The sequence below is a fragment of the Toxorhynchites rutilus genome, chromosome 1, assembly GCF_029784135.1.
Source record: "Toxorhynchites rutilus septentrionalis strain SRP chromosome 1, ASM2978413v1, whole genome shotgun sequence".
In the NCBI taxonomy this organism is placed as follows: domain Eukaryota; kingdom Metazoa; phylum Arthropoda; class Insecta; order Diptera; family Culicidae; genus Toxorhynchites; species Toxorhynchites rutilus.
The window spans coordinates 112218184-112230338 of NC_073744.1; the positions used below are offsets into that span (position 1 = coordinate 112218184).

General features: G+C 37.1%; 1 protein-coding gene across 1 annotated transcript in view; it reads left to right on the forward strand.

Annotated features, from left to right (window-relative positions):
• The first annotated feature begins 368 nt into the window (after window positions 1-368).
• The window catches only part of LOC129761852 (prothoracicostatic peptide), an 86734-nt gene continuing 74947 nt past the window's right edge, over window positions 369-12155 (forward strand). The window contains exon 1 of the mRNA XM_055759658.1: window positions 369-607. The gene's annotated coding sequence lies outside the window, so the exon portion shown is untranslated. The remainder of the gene's footprint in view (window positions 608-12155) is intronic.

Consider the following 12155-nt stretch of genomic DNA (forward strand, 5'->3'; position numbering starts at 1 on the left):
CGATGCTAGGTTCAACGCAAAGGATTGCCAGTGATGTGTGGTTGAAACATGACTATAGTTCGGAAAAGTGATTGAGCTTGCGGTTTTTAAAATTATCTGAAAACGGACCGTAAGCTGTAGAAATAAAATCTTAATCGCTGAAAATTAAATCTACATACAAGAAAGAGAGAAATTAGCTGATTTCGAGTAAAGTTTGTCAGCTGTCTCTCGTTTATTCATGTTTTTTCCAGCCTCCCCCACATGTTGGCACTAACCGTGAGGCAATAAATTTCCGCTCAAACAAACGCCGGCTGTCGGATCACGGTTCGCTTTTCCCCGATTCCCCTGAGACTTGCGCGGTTTTCTTCCCGCGTTGTTTCTATATAAACTCGTCACCACAGTGTCTCTGATAACAGTAGTGAAGTTTCCGGTTGCAGAAGAAGTTATCCACGCAGTAGAGAAAGTGAAAACACACGTGTGCGAATCTTCCTGGCGGTAGAAAGAAGTTTAAACCTCCGTTGCCCGGGGTGAAGCCACTAAAAGTGACCGTAAAGTGTGCGTGTATTTTTCAGCGTACAATTGTGATACATCTCCCATCTGGTTCAGTAGCCGACAGTCGTTGCAACTGGTATGTGGTGTGTGTATTGCGAGAGAGTATTGAATTACAAACCACCAGAAATAGTATCGAGGTGGCAGTTATAATTGAATATCCACAAGACATTTTTCTGATACTGTTGGTTGATTCGTAAGATACACTTGTTGATATCTCGTTCTTCCGGCGAATGGTCTGTTTATTCGTGGTGCTAACAAACGCCAGGATGAAAGGGGAAAAATATCAGTCGGTATAATTATGAACATTATGTATCGTGATTTGATCGAGAGGGCTTAATGATAGAACACGAACCTGATAATCCCGTCGATATCCCGTACATTATTCGGCGCAAATGATTGCATACTATTAACTTGTCTGACTCGTAATTGACTTGTGCTGTTCAGAGCTAAAGTCAGTAATTCACTTCCATGAATGTCTGCATTGTTATGGTGTGACTTGAATATGAGAAAACAATTATTCACTCAGCTGAAACTCATTAACTCAAACGTGCCTTAAATTTAAAACTAGCCAAGCTATTTCTTCGTTTCTGCTCTAGTTGGGGACATTTACATTGTTCATACAAGAGAAAAAACATCATATCGTCAACAGAATTAAAGAGGCATTCTGGAAATTACCCGTGGTGTCCGGTTTACATGAGAATAACGGTTATAGATAAAAATAAAAATCTTTTTTTTTTATCTGCTGGTAATTAACAGTTAATGTGTTTTCTACTTTGACATGAACGGATAATTGTAATAATAAAATGCAATGTTCCTTTCAGGATCCTATGTCCTATGTATTCATTCACCATGAATGAAAAAGGATTGAATGAAGATTCAGGCAATTGACTCCGCTTGTTGTGGTACAGGAAACGAGAGAATTTGTTTAGCCTGCAACAAAATGGTATTCTGAATATTACGTGCGATTGCTCAGTATATTTGGTGTGAAGAGTGACTTTCGAGTGTAATGACACGTTTACATTAGGGAGATCTATAGCTATAGATGGATTTATTCGTGCGAAAATAGATGTAATCACTGGTGAGAAATCACTAAAGATGGAAGCAGTTCTACTTCAGGTGAATAAATTCACCGAAAATATGAATAGTGAATTTCAGTTTGATATTTTCCTTCAACTGTCTGTCTCGTCCTATTTTGTGGGTGATTAAAATGGGCCACCACTTGCCACTAGCAATGTGCAATGTAAAATGTGGAGCATTCGAAAAAAACTCGTTCTAATTACACATGACCTAAGCACGGCGAAAGTATACTAGACTGTAGACAATTTTTTGAAAAGTGGTGGCACTCTGTGATTACCCACTAATTAAGATGAGACAAATAATTAACAAACCGTTAAATTGAAAGTTACTAATCAGAGCAACGTGGAGAAACATTGTCGTTCACTAAGTTGAAACACTGTGTGTCTCCATAATATCAGTGATATGATCTCATGGCATTGAATTCAACGAGAATTGATACTGCACTCGAAAGTCATGTGCTATGTGCAATGCAAAATGTTGAACTAAATCATTTCGATTTTTATTAGTTCATTCATTTACTCATTCAATCAACATTATTTTATCGTCTCTAAAATAGTTTTTCAATTATCTGCAATGTATGTATTTCCAGACGCATCTTCCTGAATCGATTATTTAAAAATGAATGAAATTTTTCTATTATATTCATACAGTTTTCGGCCAGAATTTAATTCATTATGATCACCATGTGATAAAAAAACGAGCTCTATAAGCTATAGGTAAAAAGTTAAATCGCGGTTAAAATCGCACCTGCATAATGAATAATTGTGCTAATCAGCGACAAAAAAAATGACTAAGTTTTTCAAATGATCAATTTTCGACAAACTTGATAGAATGTACATTTATGTAATAGAAATACCATTCAAGAACCTTTAGATTGAGTGTAAAATAATCCTACTTCACATAAAAACGGGGAATGGTTTATATTTCTACCTCGTCCTAACTTGTTCATCGAATCAAAGAATAGTTTAACTATTCATTATATTAGGCTATCAAAAAAGTCCTGCGGTATTTTTTTTGAATTTTCATTTGTTCATAAAGTTAGTTACAATCATCTGTTTTAAGTCAAATATGCGCCGTTTTGTTCGATGACTTGTTCCCAACGAGATGCCAACTTCATAATACCCCTGTTATAGAAGCTCGCTTCCTTATTGGCAAAAAATTCGGATAGCCAATTTTCACAGGCCTCTTTTGTGGCTAACTTCTGACTACCTAGCTCGTTCGCCATGGACAGGTGGTAGTCACTTGGTGCAAGGTCCGGACTATACGGCGGATGCAAAAGAACCTCCCATCCGAGCTCCCGGAGCTTCTGGCGCGTCACCAAAGAAGTGTGTGGCCTGGCGTTGTCCTGATGGAAGACAATGCGGCCTCTGTTAATCAAAGATGGCCTCTTCTTCATGAGTGCTACCTTCAAGCGGTCCAGTTGTTGGCAGTACAGGTCCGAATTGAGCGTTTGGCCATAGGGAAGCAGCTCATAATAGATTATTCCTTGACAATCCCACCAAACACACAGCAGAACCTTCCTGGCCGTTAATGAGAGCTTGGCCACCGTCTGAGCCGCTTCAGCGGGCTTCGACCACGACCGTTTGCGCTTCACGTTGTCGTAAATGACCCACTTTTCATCGCCAGTCTCCATCCGCTTCAGAAACGGGTCGATTTTGTTGCGTTGCGTTTTTTTTTGCGTCAACGTGTGTGGCACCCATACATCGTACATCGATACCCATACAGCTTCTTTGTGAATCCAAGCTTCTTCAAATGGTTAATAACGGTTTGATGACTTATCCTCAGCTCTTGGTCGATGCTACGGCTGCTACTATGCCGGTCTTTCTCGGCTAATTCAGCGATTTTGTCGCAATTTTCGACGACAGGCCTTCCGGAGCGTGGCGCATCTTCGACGACCTCTACACCAGAACGAAAACGTTGAAACCATCGTTGTGCAGTGGAAATGGAAACTGTATCGGGTCCATAAACTGCACAAATTTTATTGGCAGCTTGAGATGCATTTTTTCCTTTGTCATAGTAGTACTGTAAAATATGTCGGATTTTCTCTTTATTTTGCTCCATATTTGCGATACTGTAACTCACAAACGACTTAATCAAACAAAACACTGTCAAGGACTATATTATAGCGCGCAAAAATAGCTTTCCAACAAGCTATAGTATGACTCGATACAATGAATACAACTAGAACTACGCGCTTACAACGACACCTCGCGGAAATACCGCAGGACTTTTTTGACAGCCTAATATCATTATTTGTTTATCAATCTTTCAACAATAAAACGAAAATTGTGCGGAGCAAAAATATTAATCATTAGGATAGTTAAAATCCTATGAAGTGAGGGGATTCAAAAAAATGTCGTGCCGTACATGATTCCAGCCCTTTTGGTTATCTGAAACAAAGAATCGAACAGATTTTGAAACTGTAAAGATGCCGCTATCGCATGAGCCTGGGACAAGTCGAAGACATGTTTTTTTTTGAGAAAATGACGACCGTTTGAAGATAAAAATTCTGTTTAAAACGTATTGTTTAACGTTGCTCGATTTTTAAAAGATAGTAAAACTAAAAAAATATGATTTTGGTTTGGTTTGGTTGGTTTGTGCGATAGAGAGATGCATACAGATTGTATTCATAAAAATTCGACATAAATCGATTCGGTACATCTTGATATATAATGTACGCCAGTTTGAAAAAACTAGTTTCGAGAAAAACGCGTTTGAAGTTAATTGTTATGGCCGTACTAAATTAGAGATACCGCTTCACTAAAATGGCTCTGACTCGATAAATAATGGGATTTTCGAAAAGTCCTTTTTAGGGTATATTCTTGAATGCCTAAACATCAGAAATATGAAAAAAAAAAATTATTTCAAATTTCTAGAAACAGTCTAGACTAGAATATTGCCTCAAGGAGAGACCCCGGTCTAGAAGTTTGGTAAAAATGGAATTTTTATTTTTTGCATTTTTGGGAAGCTTATGTCCTCAGAAATGTTTTTTTTATCCCATTTATTTATTTCTTATGCTTTATAATAAATTACACAGTAGTAGTAGTAGTAGCCATTTAGACGTTAGGTTTTTCTGTTCCATTACATTATGTTAATTACACTGTAGTAGCCATTTAGGCGTAAGGGTATTCTATCTGTTCTTCCATTGTTCAGCAGACCGGACAGCGGAGACAGTTGATATTGATCATTGTTGGGTTATTTATAGAACAGAACAGCAGCCCGATGTTTCTTGCAGAGCAGAGCAGTTGTATGGATGAATCGATCTTATTTCGATCGTGGATCGTTCTCCATCGCGGATGATGGTTGCTTGGACGTAGTTATTCTATAACAACACAAAAATGGTCAATTGAGGGCCCTGAGTTTGAACTCACGATCGATAGCTTAGTAAGCGAACGCGTAACCAAGTGGCTACGAAGACCCCCTGTCACAAATGTTGTCATTAAAGGATTTTTCGATGTTTGATTTTGTTGGAGAATTACAGCCAAAAGTATGAAGTCACCTCTAGAAATATAGTATTGCTGTACGAATTTTTAAACGCGTTTTTCTCGAAATTATATTTTTTCAACTGGTGGTATCGATATTTCAGGACTACTCGACAGATTCGACTGATTTTTTTTAATCAACATGTAAACATTTTTCGATTTCTAAGCTTCTAAAGAAAAATTTTTCATGAAAAATAAATCATTTTCAAAAAATGGCTGCCATTTTGGCAATTTTTTAATTTTCAAATACTCGTATGTGGCGCTTTAGCTATTGTCCTGAAGATTCAAAACATTTATTGGAATTCGTTCTGCGAAACCCTGCTTCAGAACCGATACCACCAACAAGATTTTCAGACAGCATCTACGCATCCAGCTGTCAACAGCGTAATAATCATCATTCGTGCACTCAAAAAAATGGAAAATACATCTTCAAATATGCCTTAACCAATAACCAAAATATCCGAACACTTCACTTTATTCCTAACATCCGAAAAAAACACGAAAATTCATTATTTTTGGACCTTCCAGGCAGGGGTCCCCCCTTAATAAAATCATAAATTACGATTTAAAATGCAAAAAGATACATTTCCAGAATTGATCCTTCGGCTCCTATTTATATTCTTGTCACAAAGGCTTGAAAATTGTCACAAAATCAGATGCTCAACAATTTCTGCTAAATAAGCGTAAGCCTTATATCAATCTTCCTTATTAAAATTTGCGAGTAGTTCACTGTTTCCACGAGCCTTCAAAAACATTACGATCGCATCCTTTGATTTCAAAGTACCAATGAATAGATTTGATGCAGTGAATAATTTTGATGACTGAATAAAATATATTCAACTAAGGCTCCAGTCTTGTTTTAGCTCAACATTTTCGATCATATCGGAAAATCGTCTTCGCATGTTTTAGTTCACTAACGAATACTGTTGCACACAATTTCCCAAGAACTGTATTCACCACTTGATGACTTGATGAGAGCTACTCCTATTGTGTGGTTTTCACGCCTCGCAGGGCCCAATCTTCGAAGATGAAAAATGATCCTCTCAGTCGTTACACTTCGACTAGCACTATTTCGGCATTCGCTGTCAACATGCATTCAATTCACTAGAAATGAATTTTGCTGTTTTTTGTTAGTGTGAAATGTAGCCTTTACAACGAGCCTGTACTTGAAATTGTATGATCGATATTACGCGAGATATTGATCACTAAAGCCAACAATCGAGAAAATAATGGATAACTTTTTCCCTAACCTAATATTAGAAGATACATACTGCTGCTGAGCATTATGACTTAGGTTCCGTATACAGTTTTTCTTGTTGAATCGCATGTAGATTTTTTTTATATTACTTTTCTTTGATGGTCGAAATTTCACAAAGCATTGGAATTTCATAAATATTCAAAAATTCATATCTCAATTTTGGAGATTTTCCCACTGCACGGTTATACATCAGACTTTGTTGAATCAGAAGAGATTTCAAAAAAAAATCCGACGGGGGGATGTTTTGAGGTATAAAAGTATATAATATTAAATTCAATTTTTGATTAAGATTTTATAACAGAATATATTTAAAATGTTATTTATGTTCAATGATTTCCCAACAACTTTGTTAACACTAGGTTTACGGACGTTTTTTTTATATATCTATCTCTACGAACACCCGCCATTTTTACGCAACACACAACTAGGGATACCATTTGGTCGGAATTGAAAATCAGGACACTTTTCTCAGCTACGATTATGACCAAACCTTTGTCGTTTTTTGAGATATAAAAAATAAAAACAAATATGTCAATATATCTATTTATTTAGTATCTCGGTCGATCCGATTTTTTCGAGCAACTGTGAATTATTAGGCACTAGTAGGTACTTATAAAAATCAGCGCATGTAAACTGTTTCAAATTAAACTTAACAATTGTTGGATGTTTAACGGTTTCAACTGCTAGACGATTTCTCTCATCGCTCTACTGAGATACAATCAAAGAAAATAAATGGCTCGCAATGGGTGTTGTGTCCCGGAATCGGAAAACAATACTTAGCAATTTTCAACAATTCTGAATATACGGCAATATTGACGTTACTGTTAATAAACTTACACAGTTTTGCATTGCAATTCAAACTGAATTACACATCATCGCTGGAGCTCAAAAACCTCTTAAAGTTAACAAACTGATCAAATATGAGGTTGTTGTCGATTTGAATGTTTCTTTTTTTGAGGTATATGTTTTCTCAATGTTTTCATAGCTTATTGTCGGATTTTAGAAGTCCAGCCCCTGGAATACCTGGAAACAATTGAATATTGAGTTTTGTGGGTCTATCTATATAATGTAGAACTCTGAACTCAGTTAAAGGTTCTGTTCATATCTCCAAGTAAGTTTGTGTTGTTTTATAGACTTCTAAAGTCATTGCAATTCTGCACATTTCCGTTCTTCACCTTCCTTCCTTATCTTGACGAGTTTCGTTTTGACAGCCAGATGTACAAATTTAACACTGGTTCTTTCAGCTATAGAATAACGTATTTCATCAATTGTTCGCAGTACCTCTACTACGGTGTTGCAACCTAAGAGAGCGCGTAACAACAGATAACACTCACTTAATTCATATTTGAAAAAATTGTTAAGTAGCTTAGTTGGCTGATTTTACGACAGAAAACATGATTTTGATGCAGAGAACATCTGCAGTATTCGGTTAACTGCCGTCAAGAAACTAAGCCAGCGTGTTTTAGTGTGCTACAACAACTTGCGATATTCGATGTCTGAAAAATCGCAAAATTCTATCAACTCTGCCGTCCTTACAGTATAAATCGAAAAATAGTCAAAAATTTCTAAGCCGATGAGTCCATGTCAAAGGTCTCCATCTGATCGAGACCATGGTGGATAGCGTTATGCAGGACGTGAGTAGGGCATCCAACACCAACAAGGTTGGCAAGGCTGAATGTTTGTTTTAACAACTGAAAAATATTTTCCTTCCCTCTTCGGTTTATACCACCAAAATTAGTGTTCGTGTTGTCTCTGCTAAAAGCTACCAATTTTACTTGCGAACTGTGCTTTTTAAGCACATCTGTATGAATAAAAAAGGAGGGTTATCTCGGCCCGTAGATCAATATAGTTGAGAGAAAAGTCGGAAAATTTTAGGGAAACTCTGACGGAAGGTCGAAAAATTCGGAAAATTTAATTCCCATATATTCGAAAATTATATCATGATAAGCGTTGTTAGACAATTCGATGTTTTCGCTAACGAAGTTGATCTTTGTTCGAAGGTGGAAATGAATTTTCACGCGAAATAACGCACTGTTATACCTTCTATCTATATACATAAAAAATAGAATGTCAAAAGTGTTGCTAAGTTGCTAAGTTCGGAAGAATTCATATGAAAAAAAAATCGGGTCGAGACGAAGTTCGCCCGGTCAGCTAGTTTCCAATAATTCTAGCAATCGTACTAGCCTTTTCATTGGTTACCTCTTGAAGATCCAGAATTCGCTCTTGAATGCCACCATTCGATAAGTCAAAGTACTGTACGACGATTGAAAATAGCTTTATGTTTCCGTGATTACTCCCGCCCGTATTTAAACTGATTAACGAAGCGCCGGAAAGATCTTTCAAGATAATGTCAATTGAGTGCGACAAAAATATTCCAAAAGTAATGGCTTCTGTCTTCGTACGAGCACATGAGATTTTTTTGGCAGTTTCGCAATAGTGCCGAAGTACAATCCATGGATCTGAAACTGTTATGATACATACATTAAGCAACTGAAATTTTTAAAATCTAGAAAATCTAAAAAAAGTTAATCTCAAATCGCACTCTGACATTAATTGACATTCTGCCTTTCATTCTTTCTATTGTTGCTTTTCGGTAACAGTTGTTTAACGCTTGCTTCATTTGAGTTAGAGATGTCTGATAACTCAGAACTTTGTCCACATAACGTTCGCGTCAAATTGACGCATATCCGTAAAGAAAGGTATATCACACAGAGAATTTCGATATTCCAACACTTTTGAAGAAAATAGACTTCAATATATATCTACCTTGATCAATGGATAAATGTCATTACAACAGATAACATAGAAATGCAAACGGTTTTTGTAACTTTCCCTATAAAATTCGAAATGCGTCAAAATGACGCGTCTCGTAAACCTAGTGTTAAACATCATATTTTAGTCAGAAATCTGGATATTGAGTTACGATTTTTTTTAAAGAAAGATCAATGATATGCTTCTTCGAGAGCGTGATTCAAAGGTTTGGACGTAATTCGTGACTTTATTCGTGTAATGAGTAGTTATGTCCAACCACTACTCGCTAGATGTGCATCTCCACAGAATAAATCTTGTTCAAAGCAATGTCTGTCGGTGTGGAAACGGTTACGATGACATCGATCACGCAGTTTGGCAATGTACGGATAATTACGCAGCCAGAGAGTACCGGCTCTTAAGAATGCTCTTGAGGTCCAAGGAAGACAATATTTGTGAAACGGTCTAGTATAAGAATGTTGTGTTTTTGTTTTTTTATTTTTTTACGTTATTAGTTTGTTTGTCTTGTCCCCTCATCTCACCGTCGCCCACCCTCGACAGCTAGTCGAACACCAGATGCTATCCCTGGTCATTATGCACAATGATACTCATATTCATATCTCTAACCTGACCCGTCCCACAAAAATTGTTGCCCCTCTAACCTCGAGTAAACCGCGAGTAATCGGTCAAAACCTATTAAACTTAGATTTAAGTTGAAATTTTGTATAGACAAATCTTCAAATTAACGGCTCCGCAAAGCTTAAGCGATTGAGACTTACAAATAAATGATTTGGAAAAAGATCAATGATTTTTAATACGCTGTCCAAAAAATCAGTCGTATTTTTTTAATTGAATTGAATTGATCATATGATAATGAAAATTGTGATTTTGGGTAGCTTCCATTATATATACCAAGTTTCAATGAAATTGAAGAGAGATTGGAGTCAAAATTTGATGTTTTTCGGCTGATTTGGCGTAGAATTGCTCCATAGCGACATCTTTACTGATTTTGACACAACTTTTTTTTAAGCGTGTAGAAACTATCCGTGATCTAGGGTTCACGATTGATAGCAAACTCCGGTTCAACGAACATGTAAGCGCGACAACCGCAAAGGCCTTTGCCGCTCTTGGATTTATCCGACGCAATGCAAGTGGCTTCACCGATGCATACGCTCTAAAGGCACTATACTGTTCGATTGTCCGCAGCATCATGGAGTATGCTGCTCCCGTATGGTCACCTTATCATGCAATACAGAGTATTCGGATGGAAAGGGTTCAACGCAGCTTCATACGGTATGCTCTTCGACAACTTCCGTGGAATGATCCAACAAATCTGCCGGACTATCGAAGTCGCTGTAGACTCATTCATCTTGAAACTCTAGCCGATAGACACAGCAACCTTCAGAGACTGTTTATATTCGACCTCATCATTGGAAACATAGACTGCCCCTCTCTTCTGCAAAATATCAACTTGTACGCACCTTCTCGTCAACTTCGTGAGAGTGATTTATTTGTAGTTAGCCGTCATAGAACAATGTATGGGTACAACAATCCTTTTGATAACTGTGTTAGATCGTTCAATGATGTAAGTGCTGTTTTTGATTTTAATTTGTCTAAATACGTGTTCAAAAATAGATCAAGGAACTTAGACTAAGATTCAGTCTGTGGAGTTTTTAAAATTCGAGACCAAGTAAATAAATAAATTTCCTCACTTCACTAGCGTGCAACTATTCTAATTTTGTATATTTTTCCCTCTCAGTTCTTGTTGTATTGTTAACCAGATAGATAAACAAATATTGAAATAATGGATAGTAAAATTGTTGTATGTTCTATTTGTTCAGAGCTCGAAAAAAACGCCCTAAACACGGGCGTCTACACTAGAATATCCTCTCAATTTCGATCGATCTGTTTGAATTTCAATTCAGCTCAATTAGTACGAAAGAATATGATGTTGATGATGTGTATATACTTACGAAGCCTAACCTGAGATGGTTGTCAGAAATTAGAGGAATGCATCTTTTTCTGATGAATCAACATATGTTAGAAAGCAAGTGTATATAGAGAATATACTTTTTCCAAGTTTCGCAAGCTCCAACATTGATAAAGAAAATAATAAAGAATGAAGAGTAAACGATACTTTGATGTGCGTTAAAGTTCTCTCTGGTATGAATTCTTCCTCAAAAAATCTAATACTTCCCAGTAAGAGCATTGCGCTGTAAACACCCTTGAAACTAATAGATTCGAGAGGACTTGATTGCCTGCGAGGTCCCCTTTATTCCACTCCATACGGTGTTGTACAACATACGCGTGAAGTATAAAAAATGCAACTGCTCAGATAGATACGAGTAATAAAAACACCATCACTATCATATCGTGTCTCTGGAGTGATGTCCGAAAATGAGTTCAAAATATATAGACATATAAAAAAACAGGAATCCGCATAAATGTTCTGTTTATCAAACAGCTGAGCGATGACAAATGAACCCGGGCTAGATGATGGTCCTTGATGTGGAGAAGTGCAAAATGTGTCAGGATATTTCAACAACTAAAGTAACACGTATAGCACCCATCGTACCCATCTGAAATAGAGAGTGACTCCCATACACACGCCAGTTCACTTCACAAACAAGCATTCGAAGGAGGAGATGATGCCAAATGGCATACATATAGATAATTGCAACCATCATCCTATAGTATTTGTCGGTGGAGATAGAGTGTATGGCGACAAGAGTCAAAACACTTTAAAGTTGTCGTCTGCGGATGTAAGAGGACGACTGATGCTGAAATATGCTGAAATCGGCGCAACGGTTCATCACAACGTGACGAGAGGCTTGCTTCTGTACCGACGGCTGCCTTTCCCCGTCTGTACAGCCTACACTACAAGAGTGGATCGTTTTACGTTCTACAAATATGTGATGAAACATTCTATTATAGTTTCAATTAGATATATGCAATATATTTCAAAGCAATCGATTCGTTTTAGAACAGGTTTGAAACAATTATCGCATCGGTGGATCAATGGCGGATCGTTGAAACTTTAGTATCCTTTTAAGCTCCAA